This window comes from Engraulis encrasicolus, chromosome 14, assembly GCF_034702125.1.
Source record: "Engraulis encrasicolus isolate BLACKSEA-1 chromosome 14, IST_EnEncr_1.0, whole genome shotgun sequence".
NCBI classification, from domain to species: Eukaryota; Metazoa; Chordata; class Actinopteri; order Clupeiformes; family Engraulidae; genus Engraulis; species Engraulis encrasicolus.
Window position 1 is genome coordinate 20,790,559 of NC_085870.1, and position 12,500 is coordinate 20,803,058.

At 43.6% G+C, this 12,500-nt stretch overlaps 1 long non-coding RNA gene across 1 annotated transcript; it reads right to left on the reverse strand.

Annotated features, from left to right (window-relative positions):
• Window positions 1-8,031: 8,031 nt before the first annotated feature.
• Window positions 8,032-10,995, reverse strand: LOC134462254 (uncharacterized). The gene is made up of 4 exons (XR_010037504.1): window positions 10,284-10,995; window positions 9,601-9,695; window positions 9,075-9,243; window positions 8,032-8,858 (listed from the first exon to the last, which is right to left on the reverse strand). It is a non-coding gene; the product is annotated as an uncharacterized LOC134462254 (long non-coding RNA).
• Window positions 10,996-12,500: the final 1,505 nt, after the last annotated feature.

Genomic DNA, 12,500 nt, shown 5'->3' on the forward strand with positions numbered 1-12,500 from the left:
GTGTATGAGAGCTCCTTGTTGGAGCATCTGTGCATCTCTGTGTGTGCCTGGCTCTGTGTGTGAGTGTCTGTCCTATCCTAGAGCGAGCTCAACAGTTCATTTGTGTACGTGTGAGTTTTTATCACTGTGTGTGTGTGTGTGTGTGTGTGTGTGTGTGTGTGTGTGTGTGTGTGTGTGTGTGTGTGTGTGTGTGTGTGTGTGTGTGCGTGCGTGTGCATGTGCTTGCGTGTACATGTTTGCGTGCATGTGTTGCAGGAATCTGTGTATGTGTATTTGTGGGTGCATGTGTATATGTGTCTGTGCGCCTATTTGTGTATAAATAAGTGTGTATGGAGCTTATCCCTCAGACTGATGCCTTTAGCTCCTCCATGTTGTGTGTGTGTGTGTGTGTGTGTGTGTGTGTGTGTGTGTGTGTGTGTGTGTGTGTGTGTGTGTGTGCATGTTTTTGTGTATGTGCATGTGTGCGTGTGTTTGCCTCTGTGTGCGTGCGTGTGTGCTGTGTGCGTGTGTGTGTGTGCCTGTCTTCTCTTCCACATCGTTCGTCTTTCCAGTGCGCTGCTAGACTGCTGCTACTGCAGCTGCCAGTGTGTGTGTGTGTGTGTGTGTGTGTGTGTGTGTGTGTGTGTGTGTGTGTGTGTGTGTGTGTGTGTGTGTGTGTTGCAAGTGTGTGTGTGTGTGTGTGTTGCAAGTGTGTGTGTGTGTGTGTGTGTGTGTGTGTGTGTGTGTGTGCGTGCGTGTTTTGTGTGTGTGTGTGTTGCCAGTGTGTGCGTGTGTGTGTGTTGCCAGTGTGTGTGTGTGTGCGTGCATGCATGTGCGTGTGTGTGTGCGTCAGGGCTTAACACTAACACCCGCAGGTAGCCAAAAGGATCACTAGCCATTCTGGCGAGTCCGTTACTATTCTGAATAATGAGGCACCGCATTTTGTAGTTTTTTTTCTTCGGACCGTCTTTGCTACAAAAGCAATACAATGCGATATCGCGAGCCTACAATACCCATGAAGCACCTATGTCACGTGTCACCTGTGTCTCACGCAAGCCAGGAATCTGATAGCGCTAGTCTTGCGAAGAGGAGTGACAGCGAGCTACCGGGACATCAGCGTGCGTTTGGAAATGTCACTGGAAACCTTCACGTGAAAATAAAGTAGCGAAGTTCATCTCAACTGACCTGTTTTGCGATCTGTCATTAGTACAATACTTAGTAGTAGTGGACATTAAAATGACCAAAGCGAGAGGAAAACACGTCAGTCTGTCTGACTCTTGTGAAAGTCTCAAGACTGATTAGCGCAGTGATAAGACAAGCACACATGCGGCATGAATAATGTTTGGTTTAAATTATTTTCTGATTTGCCTGTAGGCCTATGTCTTCATACCTTAATATTCCTCCATGTTTCTTGTGCTGTTGTTCCCGACTGTCAAACTGTTCTTAAAAAACGCGCAGTAGTAGCCTTCCAGACTGCACAAAAGCATCCCATTGCATGTCCCTTCGCAGGTGCCCGTCTCGCCTTGCGCCCGTAGGCTATGTATTTTAAACAACTCACTATTAAACGGAATGAAAGGAAGTCGTAGCCCCTTCTGTAGTTACCGCATCTGTGTGTGCTTTCTAGTGGAAACTTTTATAAGCAAATAGAAGAGGACAAGAGGTGTTATTCCACATCCATGACCGAGGACAGGCGAACTTGGCAATGACTTTACGCTATCTAGGCCTACTTTGCGCATCAATTTGGACGGCGACCTCCACAGATAGGCCTATATGATATGAAGAAGTCCCTCCAGATTAAAGACGAAAATATTTTGCTCTCGTGTAGCTTACATTTGTGCCCTTCCACAACACTGTGCTTGGTGTTTCTGCATGGTAAATATACTATAGGCTATGCCATTCCTCAGATCAGTCAATCTGTTCTTTGCATAGCATGCATGCATGGACCAGTTAATAGGCCTAACAATTCTAATTATTAGGCCCTATAGCATATTATATTATACTGTATTATATTATATTATATTATATTATATTATATTATATTATATTATATTATATTATATTATATTAGCCTACATTACATTATTAGGGCCTACAGCCTATTATATAATTCATTAAAGCTGCTATGATGGTTAAGAAAATTATGGCTAGTGAAAAGGCCCAATGGCTAGTGAGTCAGGAAAACCACTAGCCAAAATGGCTGGTAAGCGAAAAAGTTATTGTCAAGCACTGGTGTGCGTGTATGTGTATGTGTGTGTGTGGCCAGTGTGTGTGTTGCCTGTGTGTGTGTGTGTGTGCGTGTGTTGCCAGTGTGTGTTGCCAGTGTGTGTTGCCTGTGTGTGTGTGTGTGTGTGTGTGTGTGTGTGTGTGTGTGTGTGTGTGTGTGTGTGTGTGTGTGTGTGTGTGTGTGTGTGTGTGTGTGTTGCCTGTGGCTCTTTCTGATGTACCAGGGGCCTTAAGCTGGCGCTGGCTGCTGTATGCAGTATGTGCTTCAAGCGGATGGCGGTGTGTGTTGGAGCGAAATAAATCATACTGAACAAGTGTGTGTGTGTGTGTGTGTGTGTGTGTGTGTGTGTGTGTGTGTGTGTGTCCGTCTGTATGTGTCTGCCTCTATGTGTCCTCCTGGGTGTGTGTGTGTGTGTGTGTGTGTGTGTGTGTGTGTGTGTTTGTTTGTGTGTGTGTGTGTGTGTGTGTGTGTGTTTGTCTGTGTCTGTGTGCATGTACAGTACTTCTCTGTGCATTTGTATGCTATGATACATTTGAGAATGGCAAGGCAAGGCCAATTATTTCTAAAGCACATTTCCATACATGCAAGCAATTCAATGTCCTTAACAAAGAGATAAAAACCATGCCAAAAAGAATAAAGGCAGATAAAAACATGATAAAAAAGGCAGGAATAAAACAGAAAGATGAAAAGAATAACAGATAAAAATAGCTAAAACCCACGAAAACATCTAAAAGGAGGCATCTGAAAACAGCTTTGTTTATCGAGTACAGGTGCCCTGTGTGTGTGGTGAACATGTTTGTCTGTCTGTCTCTCTTTTAGCATGTGTGTGGGAGCACAACTTGCATTTGTATGCTCAGAAAGTCTGCGTCTCTGTGTGTGTGTGCGTGTGTGCGTGTGCGTGTGTGTGTGTGTGTGTGTGCGCGTGTGCGTGTGTGTAGACAGAATATGTGTGTGTGTGTGTTGATGCCTTGGGCTTTTGGCTGACATTGCGATCCGCTTCCCTCCCCTCGTCAAATATAACTCCTCTTCCTGTGGCCACAGGAAACCCAGGGGATGCTGGGACATTTGCAAGGGGTAAATGTCACATTTCAATGGCATTGATCAGAGGCCCGGGTGTTAATGTCACCACGGAACAGAGGAGTAGGCTGTCTGTGTGTGCGAGAGAGAGAGAGAGAGAGAGAGAGAGAGAGAGAGAGAGGGGGGTTTGGGGACATGTACCACCACCCCCACCACTCAAAAGTTTTCAAATGTTTAATCTCAATAAAGACGCTTTTGCACACCTCTGTAGTTGGGCAGGTGCGTAGGATGTTATCCCAGCCGGGTTGTCAGTCAAGTGAAAAGAGATCCCGCACACTGTCCATTCCACCAACAAACTTTAATACAACGTTTCGGTCATCCGACCTTTACCTGAAGAAGGTCGGATGACCGAAACGTTGTATTGAAGTTTGTTGGTGGAATGGACAGTGTGCGGGATCTCTTTTCACTTCAATGTTTAATCTCAAAAAGTATGCAGTCACGCAACACACATATCAAGTGTTCACGTCAACACTGTGTTACTTTATGGTAATCAGGGCCGTTGACAGCTTTTGGTCAGGCCTGGGACAAGGTCATCTGCAAGGGGCCCTCCTTCAATTTATACATTGTGATGAGGACCCAATTCTGGGGCCCCTCTGGGCCCCCTGACCCTGTCAGTTGACACCCTCCCCCCCCACATTCTCACCACATTCATATGCTTAGTCTCAAATGTTTGCAGTCACAGTGTTGTCAAGTGTTATCAAAAATGTTGTCAAAAGTGTTACTATGTGGTATTTGTTTAGGCGTACTTTTAGTCTTTCCCGATTCGCACGGGATAAATATTACCTATGGACCCCTGGTAATTCGCAACTACCCCCTGACCTCCGTGATTTTTCGGGATGCATTCGGACGGGATAAATAAACGTCTGTTATTTACTCAATTCACGGGTGTGCAGAGTCAATTACCACAGGACGTCTGTGTTTCGGCGACATACAGTAGGTAATTCGCGGCGGAAGAACTCAGACATTCTCCGTAATTATTCCGAATTACCCGGGGTCCATAGGTAATTTAAGTCCCGTCCGAATCGGGCTTTATACTATATGTTGCAAGAGACTTAACGTCAACTTTACATTCCAGTTATGTCACAGTTGACATTGCTCACTACATCGCCTGCTCTCCGTTTTCACCCTGTTGACATGATGGAGGAGGCACTTGGTGTGTAAATGTTAGTGATCACTTTGATAAATAGGCCTTGCGGGTATTTTCACACTGGTTACAGCTCTGTCTGGCAGCATGCAGAGTAATTTGATTGACATCCATTGATCTTGGCTCTGAGATCATCATCTCTGTGATCCCGCGAATGCAATTTATGCAAATGTGAATGCAAGGTTTGTCATCATGGCATTCAATAAAGTTGGCAGATATGCCATGAAATGTGACGGAAAGGTTGTTTTAGCATCTGACAATAGTGTAGTGAGCCGTAACCTGACTCTCGCCAGATGAATGGGTTCCGCCCATCCATCTGGAGCTGAGTCAAAGGCATGGCTTTATTAGAGATGTCCGATATTGGCTTTTTTGCCCATATCTGATATGCCAATATTGTTCAACTCTCAATTTTCGATTCCGATATCGCCCGATACCGATGCTGATATATGTGGGTTATTTTTCCTCATAAGAAATTTTAGGTAACATTACAAATCTGCTGTTGTGGAACAAAATATGCTTAATTTTATTGTAATGCCCCACTAGATGCATTCTCGAATGCAACAAAGCTTTCCAAATATTAACATCGTCTGTGCAAAATAGAAAAATAAATAAGGAGAAAAGTGTACAGTAATTTAAGCATTATTATATCGGTTTTCATGGGTCAAAAATCCGATACCGATATTGACCGATATTACATTTTTATGTATTATCGGGCCGATAATATCGGTGGGCCGATATTATCGGACATCTGTAGGCTTTATAAAAATAAATCCTTGCACATGACTGGGGAAACACTTTTTTAATGAGGTGTTACTTTAACTACTCACAGATTCGAAAATACGGTTAAGATTACAGAATCAATGTCGACGAGTGAGTCCATGCGAGCAGAAACACAACTGTCACATTTCACTTATTTTCCCCTTCTCCCCTACGTTAAAATTTTGACCATGTTACATCGCTGAAAATCCCATGATCCTGATTCCCCATATCACACATCCATACATACTCACATATTGTAATAATCACTAATGCTCAAATCACATCAGTAGTAGTAGTAGTAGTAGTAGTAGTAGTAGTACTTTATTGTCCCCATGAGGCAATTTTGATTGCAGTACAGACGCTGGCACATGAGACACAGACAGGTATAACAAAACAACAGAAATAAACAAAACAAAAAACCAGACAGGAAACACAGACCTGCACACACTAGCACACACTATACACCAATGCTGATGGCTAGGTTAAGACATCACCTCGTTTAATGCCTTAATAGCTTGAGGGATAAAAGAAAACCTTGACCTGTTTTTAGACAGGAAGGGGGGACAAAATCGGCGTCCAGATGGCAGGAGTTGGAAGCAAGAGGACAGTGGATGTGTATACTGTTCAATTATTTTGTCTGCCTTTTTTAGCAGTCTGTCCTTGTAAAGACTCTCCATGCTAGGCAGAGGGATCCTGAGAAGTTTGCTGGCAGTGGTGACCGTCCTCCTGACCACCTTTTTCTGTGCCTCAGAGTCATTGCCAAACCAGCAAATAATGTAGAAGGTTAAAACATTTTCAATAAAAGCAGTATAAAACATTTTAAGCATCCGTTCATCAGCATTAAAAACAAGCATTATCTTTAAAAAGTACATTCTTTGTTACATTCATTCCATTTCAGCTTGTCATCCAAAGATTTGTGGGTATTAACAGTCTGGATGGTCTCTCCCATCACAACTGTGGAAGAGGATGGTTGTGACCTCCTAAAGTCGATACACATATCCACAATTAATGCACTGTATGTGGTTGTGCTTCTTAAGATTCTGAAAAAAAAGGCTTGCAATGTTTCTTGTAAAACTAGTGGGAAATATGAGTGAGTAAAACTAGTGGGAAACCTTATCAACACTATTTCATAAGAACTTTGTCACTTCAACACAGAAATCACACCTATCCTAAATACTATATTTGCAGAAAATGTTTTCCCAAGATGTCTGTATTAATGGGATTATGACTTAAAAAAGTATGAAATTATTGATAGGATTTAGAAATGAAATCTTTTCAGGCAGGTGGCATATGTACACACCTTGTAAATGTGTGTGTGTGTGCGCGTGCGTGCGTGCGTGCGTGTGTGTGTGTTATTTGGCAGTCATTACTGTTGATGGTCTGTACTGTTGTTGACAGGCTGGATCGTTGTGTCAGGTGTAAATGAATGTCCAGAGGTTCTGAGCTCTATAAGGTGCAAATGAACTCCAAGCGTGTGCCATATGGTGCTTGTCGTGACTCGTTCTCCCTGCGGTCTCATCAGACTGACTGCGTTTCTCCATCGCTGTTTTTTTTTTTTGGTGGTCTTTTCGACTTAATTTGATAGGACAGTGTGAGAGGTGGACAGGAAGCGAATTGGGAGAGAGACGGGGAGGGGTCGGCAAAGGACCCGGGCCGGGAATCGAACCCGGGTCAGCGAGAAGGGTCCAGCTGCAGTAAAACAGTTCCACCCTTAATGCAAGCACGCCCATGGGCGTTCCCGGCATTTGCCGTATTGGCCAATCGTGAAGGGATACTGCATGATGTCATTTTCAAGGCCATTTCCGGATGAAGGCTCCATGTTTTCAAAGATATCCCGTGCAAATTGTTATCTTCCAGAGAAACGTTTCACTGAACATTCCACTGACATAATATTCTCAACAATTTATGTAAGAAAGTGAGATAAATCACACGTTTTCTAATCCCAATATGTATTTTGCTTTGTCTTCCCGTACCTCGGACATTGTAGCCTACTGTTTAGAACTCGTGTCGCTATGCACAGATTTGTCATAACGTATCAGGTCGCCAAAATGCTTTGATTTCAACACAACGTTGACACATTGACAGTAAATACTGTATATATTGCCTAAATATATACTGTCAATGCGTTGGCATTACCTCACCTAGCTGTGTGTATCGAGGTCACTGTTAAGCTATATGATTAAACCACAGATTTATCCTTTCCAGGATATTAACACACCCCGACAAATAATAATTAAAAAACCCTTTTAGGCGAGGTTGTTCACTTGGTAAGACATGATATCACTTAGAAAAGTTGTACGATGTACATCAGCAACACATTCCCGACTTTTTGAAGTAATGAGTGTCACCTCACCACAGTTATGTGGCCAGCTTGAAAAGAGCAGATATTAATGAAAAAATATGAAATAGTATTTGAAATAGCAATAGGCTATTTGTTTGTTTTATTGGAGAAAACGATTTCTTCATTACCATAGGCCTACCATACTCCATGTCTGTCTATGATTTAGGAGTGACCACACCATTGAAGCTTACCTCTTTATCCAGGAGAGGTTCCAGATTGGCCTGTCTTAATTCAAAGGCCATCAGAAAACAGAGAAAAATTTCCCTACCATCATAACCAGTGTTTGTGCATACATAATCGGGGCCGCTGACAGCTTTGGCTTTGCCCAGGACAAAGTCATCTGAAAGGGCCCCCCACTCAATACATAGACTACATACAATGTAATGAGGACCCATTCCTGGACCCCTCGTCTCACTGGGCCCAGGTCAACGGACCCCTTTGTCCCCCCTGTCAGCTTCCCTGCATGTAGGCCACATACATTGCTGAAAGAAGTGAACGAGACAGGAATGAAATGTGAATTTATTTCTGTTTACTTTTACACTATGAAGTGTGAACGGTCAACAAGAGGGTTAACACAAAGTTTGAAATTGTGTTTGACCAGTCTCCAATGTGCATTTAACTAATAACTAAAAATAAGGCATTGGCATTAAATACAGACTGATACATACTATAAATACAGACACCCAAACAGTGTGCAATAATAAGATTAACATACTGATGGACAATAAATACACAAACACAGTGGACACACACACACGGCAGGAGGAGTTCATACAGGTGGTGTGAAGATGCTGTATACAAGGTGCAATGAGTAAAGTGTAAGTGGCATGGTGAAAGAAGTGTTCATGGAATATTCTCCCGTGTCCTTGGTTATTCATGTGGTTTTTTTCAGTGCGTTGAGGAGTCTGATGGCTTGTGGAAAGAAGTCGTTTCCCAGTGTGCTTTTGCAGCACCGCATGCTGGGCTAGCGCTTCCCTGATGGTAGTAGGGAGAACAGGTAGGGGTGATCTTATGAGCTTTTCTGCTGTCCTCACCACTCTCTGTACTGCCTTCTAGTCTTCAGCTTGACGGCTGCCATGCCAGACAGAGAGGCTGCTGGTCAGGATGCTCTCAATGACACCCCTGTAGAAGGTGGTGAGTGCCGTTGTGGGGAGGTCGGCTCTTCTCTCATCCTTCGCAGGAAGTGGAGTAGTGTCTGTGCCTTTTTGAGATGGTGGAGCCATGTGGTGCAGTTGGCAGAGGAGGAGCGGTTCAGTGGTTGGTGCTGGGTTGATCAGGTTCAGATCCGAAGTTGCTGGTGTCATCAGCCCTCCCTCTGAAAACTGGCTCTGTGCCTGTCAAAAAAAGGCATGTTAATGTTATGAATGACAATTAAGACAAAAACAACCACCCTCTATCTACCTACAGAAGGACATGACATGAGCACGTGCATATGCACATGCCCCCCCACACACTGCTACTGTCTTAAAGTTTGGTGCACGTGCATGCATGCACGCCTATTCTCCCCCCTTTGCCTCAAGTCAAGTGTGCATTTTAGAGGTTGTCCTCACCTGCACATGTGTGAAGAGCAGGAAGATTGGAGGTTGAGGATGAAGAGGCAGGGCAGGAGGTTCTCCTTGTGAGCGGCCCTGGTCCTGATGCTGATTGCCCATCACCATGCTGTGGCTCATCAAACCCATTACCGGCATATCAATGCTGAACAGGAACGACTGCTTCCATCTGCACGCATGCACACAAACACACACACACACACACACACACACACACACACACATCACACACACACACACACCACACACACACACACACACACACACACACACACACACACACACACACGAGAGGGATACATAGAATACACTACATAAAAATCACACCCATCATTTGAATGCAGAACACCAGGCTGAAGAGATACACAACTTCTGGCCTGTGCAGGGATCACTACAGTGCCAGTGTTTTGTATTATCCTCTATCCACATTTTTTTCCAATAAATAAACACAGCACAGAAAGGAATTACTGTATGAAAATACTTATTGGTCTAGTGCAGAACAAAACAGATTCAGTGTTTTACTCACCACTGTGTGCAAGTTTCTGTGTTCAGCTCAGGTGGAAGCCTCCATCACAACATGTTGGTACTGACATTAACCATCCTTCAGAAAACTGCCTCTGCCTGTCAGAAATAGCAAAATAATGTTAACACAACAAGGTAGTATCTTAAAAATATCCTTAAAGGGACACTGTGCAGGAAATGGTCAAAAAAGGTACTGCAACTATGCTGCTCATTGAAACTGGGCTGCCTATTGCCAAATTTGATCTTTACATGAAAGTTTACTAAGTAATAAACAAATATTTTCTAGTATGGTCCAAGTACAGTCATTTTTGCAGCTAAAAATGGCTATTTTTGGAAATTCAAAATGGCGGACCATGGATAAGATCCCCCTTTTCATGTATGAAAAGTGCAATTTTTCCAGTCATAATGAATACTTAGAATTTGATGCTGGTGGTAAGTATTCATGAAAAAGGTAACATTAGTGAATGGGCGGCATGAATTCTGGAAATAAACAACTAAAAATCTCACACAGTGTCCCTTTAACCAAAGACAGACAGACACACACTGCCACTGTCTTGGTTCTAGGACACACACACGCCCTTTAAGGGTCACATCACATGTAATGGCCGGGTTCTCACTCACTCACTCACTCCTTTTCTCCTACTTTTGCCTCAGACAATGCAGTGAGTTTTTAAAAATTGGCCTTACCTGCACATGTGTGAAGGACAGGAAGGGAGGTTGAGGATGGAGCTGCCAGTCAGGAGGTCCAGAGCTGTCCTGGTCCATCACCATCATGTGGATCATCAACCCCAACCCCAACTTCTTATATCTGCGTGAACACATTCACGAACACTCACACTCACACACACACACACACACACACAATAGGCGAGATACAGGTTATATGGCACATTAGGAGGCATGGGTATTGTTGCACTCTAGATGTTTAGAAATAAGTAGGTGCGTGGACCCAAAAAGTAGAGTTCAATGTGGGAGTACACTAAATAAGACACTGAGGTCAAGTCACTGCTCTCTGATGGCAGCAACCTGAAACATCTGCTCTACTCTGCTCTGAGAAAAATAAAACAAAAAATCTGCTTGTGCTTGACCTTAGTGTCTTATTTAGTGTGTGAATCTGCTCCCACATTGAATTATATGGCACATTTAAAATCAGACCCAATGACAAGTCAAGTCAATGCAACGGACATGAACCGACCATTACATTAAAATAACAGACTAAACAGTCTTTGGATGATTGAAGAGGCAGGAGAGATGACGAGGGGCCTCGATCCAGTAGCATTTATTTACTTCCCAATCTGCTCGTTAGCACCTGTTAACTTCATAACGATCGCGGACATTAATGGCGCTAATGTACATACTTTGAGCGAAAATTACAACGAAAATATCAACACAAACGTAACAGAATGTCTTCCCATCAAAGATCAATAAAATAACAGAGAAATTAAAGTACAGAAACATCATTAAATAGGCCTAGTTTGTGACACGGAGGAAAAAACACAGCTTACCACTTGCCAATCTTCCCGAAGTGAGGAAGAGTTCCGGGTGCCACACCAATTAACGCCCCATCAGAAACAATAGGTAACGATAAACCCATCCCAAGTGGTATCTACATTAGCCCATATATTTTGAGACGTTCACTAAGAGAAAATATAAAGGTTTATTTTAGCACTACTACATCAAGTCGGTTTTATTTACAATTTCTTTACATGCACTGGTCAAGAATTGAAATTACGTTTAACACCAGGTTGAACAAATATGACACCTCCGACTTTCTGTTCGCACTCCGACTAAGTCAACTCGTAAAGTAACCGTTATGTATATTCATGCATTTTATTCGAAATCTTACCGACAGTTGAGTGATCGCTGCAGCGAAATCCATCCAGTCCCGCGCGGCGCTTGTGTTGTCATTCGGCAGCACTGACTTCAGAAACTTGAACAGCCAAAGGGGCGTTACTGTGAGGGCGGTCTAGTAAGGAGGAATGGGCGTAGCGGTATTAGCTGGACAAGACGCAGCTGGACCATATTGGGGTCAGCCGCATGGCAGGTGAGTGCCCTACCGGTTGGCCACGGCAGGGCCCTCCATCTCTGTCTTAACTCACCTGTCACACCAGTACAGACGAGGGTGTTGGCCTTCATATAGCAATGTTTAAAGGTAGTTTGTCAGTTATATGTAGTGTTACTGTGTAGTGTTTTGAAATTGCATTTCACGGACGGATGGGTGAATGGGAGGAAGGAAATAAAAGGATGGCTTCAACTTGGCATCTCCTTTCAGCCTGTGCAATTCCATTAGGCCTAACCAGAGAAAAAGAGAGAGAGAGAGAGAGAGAGAAAGAGATAGAGATCGAGCGAGCGAGTGAAAGACCCGATGATGTTTGTCCTTGGGAGTTCAGGTGCAGCTGTTTCATCTGTTCTAACGCTGATGGAAGAGTCAGACACACACACATACAAACACCTTTTGAAGTCCGCCCAGCCTAGCCTTCAATGACAATCTTCCAACGGCCACTGCACTCTCCAATATTGGTCACCCGCGGGGCTGAGAAATGAACTTGTAATACTCACCCACCTGTGCCAAACAGGTGACATTGAAGTGAAAGTGACAGCCCACCTGGGAAACTCCCATCGTCATTGTGACACAGCACTCCATAGCATACAAGTGCTCACTGCACACAACGAAATTGCATTTTTGTCTCACCTGTGCAAGGGGGCGCATTGGCCATTAAAAAACCTGCATTGGTCAACCTCTAGTCTGGACCCATGTAACATGGGCTATAGACATTCACACATGCTAAGGAGACTCAAGTAGACTCTTACCGCTAAGTTGTAAGCAAAGGCCTATGTAAACAAACGGGCTACCTCTGTAAGGCTACCTCTGTTCTATGTTGGACTATGTTATAACATAGTTAC